General features: G+C 41.8%; 1 pseudogene across 1 annotated transcript; it reads left to right on the forward strand.

Moving 5' to 3' along the window:
* The first annotated feature begins 898 nt into the window (after window positions 1-898).
* LOC147618299 (uncharacterized) lies at window positions 899-3,445 on the forward strand (annotated as a pseudogene). Its single transcript, XR_015262087.1, has 6 exons — window positions 899-1,240; window positions 1,613-1,747; window positions 1,855-2,030; window positions 2,106-2,231; window positions 2,877-2,993; window positions 3,107-3,445. The product of XR_015262087.1 is annotated as an uncharacterized LOC147618299 (transcript).
* The last annotated feature ends 350 nt before the right edge of the window (window positions 3,446-3,795 follow it).

A 3,795-nucleotide genomic window follows, 5' to 3' on the forward strand; every position in this document is an offset into this window, starting at 1 on the left:
AGTCAAGTCCTCGTTCTCAAATTCAATCCATTTCAAAGCAGGCATTGCCTTTTCTAATGTCAAGGCTATAATGTAGAGGCTCGTATGTTGTTAGCATTACCTTTCTAATGTGAAAGCCATCGGTTAATACAAGTCATTCATATATTTTTTAATCAATTTGTTGACAACCCTTTTATAAAGGGTTCATGTTAGTGTCTACTTTTATAAAGGGTTCATGTTAGTGTCTACTTTTAAAACGGTTCATGTTAGTGTCTACTTTTAAAAGGCCGGTTGGAAATGAAATCTCTTTAAATCTCGGTTGGATTTCCGAAATACTTGCTTTTATTGAAAAAAAAAGGTTTTTATCAAGCAAGTCTGCCATCATGACAAGACACAAATTTCAGAATTGAAAAGGAAGGACAACACGCATCCGGAGGTGTGTTGTTGCAAAAACCTTGTTCTCTGGCTAGGGAGAAAAAGGACAAGGTTGGAGTCTAACATGGTTTTCATCAATTCAAAATAACTGACCGATTTTACATCCTAAATTTACATCAGTTAAGCGCTTAGAGAGCCGCGTTATTTGGGGGCATCTATGACGTCAAAAGTTAGCACATTCGGAGACATACCAACTGAATGGGTGTCCCAATATGAATTGGACCACTTTGGAAAAAGTGCTCGGGCCGCCCGATGAGTTGGCTGAGCAGGTGTTGTGAAGCTAGCAGAGACACGTATACATTACCCTAGTGGCTTAAAAGACACGTTTACACATTACTCTTTGAGGTGTCAACTTCTGAGGCTGCCACGTTGGAATATCTAACTTGGTTTTTGGAGCTGCCAAGTGGATAGGTCCACGTATGCATTCTTTGCAGGTTATATACGGAACCCTAACCCTAGCCTGCTCAGCAACTTTCGTAGGCAGAACCCTAACCCTAATCTTCTCAGCGAGCTTATCTCAGTACACTCAGGCTACAGGCGAAACCCTAACCCTAATCTTTACCATTACTATTACCGGCTAACCCTACCATAGCCAGATGTTCTGCGGCGATGGCCAAGCAGGACATCAACAGAAAGGCTCTTCATGAGAATCGGGTGGAGGTGGTGAATGAAGGGTATCAAGGCCTGCCTGTGGCCATTCCTGTGCTTGGCTTGGGCGTCTACCTTATGCCCGTGGAAGCCACATTCCAGGCCGTTTCGTTTGCCCTCGAGCATGGTTACCGCCATATCGACACAGCGCACCTCTACGGCAACGAGCTAGCAGTCGGTATGTTTCAGCTGCATTTGCATTTTTTTCTGAGGAAACTTTCCATCTTCCGCTTTTCAGATCTGTACAGGAACGCTAATCTTAACCGAATAAAACTTAATCAAACTCTAGGTCGAATTCCCTGCAGAAAAACATAGCCGGAAGAAATCCTCCACCAAACCCTAGCACCGAAACCCTAACTTAAGCTGGGCGAGAGCTACAGCCAAAACCTGGCTTGAAATCTGTACAGAAGCTTAATTTTATCACAGACCAAACTCTAACCAGTTGTAAGCTCAATTAGCTCTACGGATATGTAATCACAGAACCAACTTTTGGTGATTAAATGCTGCAGAGACACCGTAAATTCTCTCTATTTCTTGTGTATTTTTGAAGGAAGTGCTATCCGAACTAGCAGAATTTCAAGAGAAGAGATCTTTGTCACAACAAAACTATGGAATTCCGACCACGGTTATGTGAGCACATTGGAAGCTTTCGATCGAAGCTTAAAAGAGCTTGGATTAGACTATGGTAAAATGATTTCTGCAGACTTTTAAGCTGCAATTGCCAAGACCTCAAGTTTATCATCAGTGTACATACATTGCGCTTAATCAAGAAAATTGTTCCCATTGTTTTAGTGGATCTGTACTTGGTGCACTCCCCTAGCACTTGGCAAGAGGCTTGATACATGGAGGGCCATGGAGAAGATCCTAAAGTCTGGAAAGGCAAGATCGATAGAGGTGTTAGCAATTATGGCATTCACCACCTCAAAGAGCTGTTTGCCCATTGTGAAATCCGACCCTCCATAAACCAGGTAACAACACACACTTTTATGAGGTTTGTGCCTTGACTTCATTCAGTCCCTCAGGTAATTCTGTGTCTATGGCAGGTGGAGTTGCATCCCTTCAACTTGCGTGAAGAGCTTGTTGCGTTTTGCCACAAAGAAAACATCGTCATGGAAGCGTATTCGCCTCTTACTAAAGGCCAGCGACTCAACGAGCCTGCTCTGGTAAAGGTAAGCTAACCCTCTTGTCTTAGAAACTTGCAGGTTTGATGGTTTAGCCATGCCACAAATGAGGTGAAGACATGTAGAGATAGCTTATGCCTATACCTTCACCACCAAGGTTGCAGGTGCATAGAAGCAATCACAAAATTCCAGGTAAAGGCAAGTGCAGCTGCCATTGGAATCTTCAGAGGTGGTTTGAGTGAATTGGTAGAAATGGTTTTCAAACCCTCATTAGAACACCTGAACCATGGCTTCCAGTCGATACAGGGGCTCTACCTACCTTTGTGGCACTTTCTTTCCACCATTAATGGCAGGTTGCTTCATTTTGCTCCCTTGGTGCTTTCCTGAGCTCTGTATTGGAGATTGAAGGATGGCTTTTCATGCTATTTGAAGGTTTGGGTCTCGATCGATGGTTAGAGACCACTGCCCTTTAAGCCATCCCCTTCCTTTGTTCATAATATCTCTACCATCCTTGCCCTCTAGGGTTTTCCTCTCTCCCTTACTTGGCTCGTTATGTCTGAGATTCACCTAGGATAGGTATTAAGAGTTTGAGATTATCTGAATAGGAATATGCTGCCCAGGAACTCTTTTTCAAGAGGAATAGCTATAAAATCAGTGATGAATTGTTAAAGAATCCGCCTCTTTTGTGAACAGATTGCAGAGAAGCATATGAGGACTACTGCACAAATACTTATCCGTTGGTGCATACAGAAGAACTTTGTGACAATCCCAAAGTCAGTGAACCCAGTGCGCAAATTTGAGAATTCACAGGTAAAAATCTAAGAGTCAATCATCATATTTTAGTTGATAAGGTTTCTTGGAATGCTGATTTGTATGTTGCACATCCTCGAGACTGATTGCTGTACATATCTATGGATTGACAGGTTTTCGACTTTAGAGTTATCCGAGTCCGAAATGGCTGAGTTGGATGCCCTTGATGAGGGGTTTGTTGTTTCATGGGATTTGTCAGTAGTTGTTGCATTGTTACATACTTTGGAGTATCCAAAGGTTCTAAGTGATTTTGTTAATACCCTTCATGTAAAAAACAATTTGCAAATAAGGGTTTCTTGCCATGTAAACAGTAAATATACTTACACGAAGTGGGGCCTCTAGCAGTAGGATGAAAAGCACACCAGGCTTTTGATTGGTTTTATAATCTCTCTCGCTCTCGCTCTCGCTCTCGCTCTCGCGTGCACACACCCATCCCAAGCAAACCAGAAAAATGAAGAAGCCATGTATAGATTCTTGAAAAATCAATGGTTCAGATCTAGCATGTACATGTAAATGAAAAAATTCCATGCCCCATATATATGACCTGAAAAAGAATTTTTTTTTAATCAAATCTTTAAAGCATATAAGAAATTAAAAGGTCATTTTCTCATAACCAAGCATATACACCCTAAAAGAAATACATATTGACAATCCTCTAAAAAACATGTAAAGAGTGGAATTTCCAAACGTAAAGCTGCAAAACAACATGAGAGCGGATGCTGTTCGAGATATAACGCTCCAAAGGGCAAGAGCAATTGGGAGCCAATCCCAGCATTGAGATAATGGAAAGTTGCATAGAAAC

The sequence above is a fragment of the Cibotium barometz genome, chromosome 35 (genome assembly GCF_041138505.1).
Source record: "Cibotium barometz isolate CiBa-2024 chromosome 35, ASM4113850v1, whole genome shotgun sequence".
Classification (NCBI taxonomy): domain Eukaryota; kingdom Viridiplantae; phylum Streptophyta; class Polypodiopsida; order Cyatheales; family Cibotiaceae; genus Cibotium; species Cibotium barometz.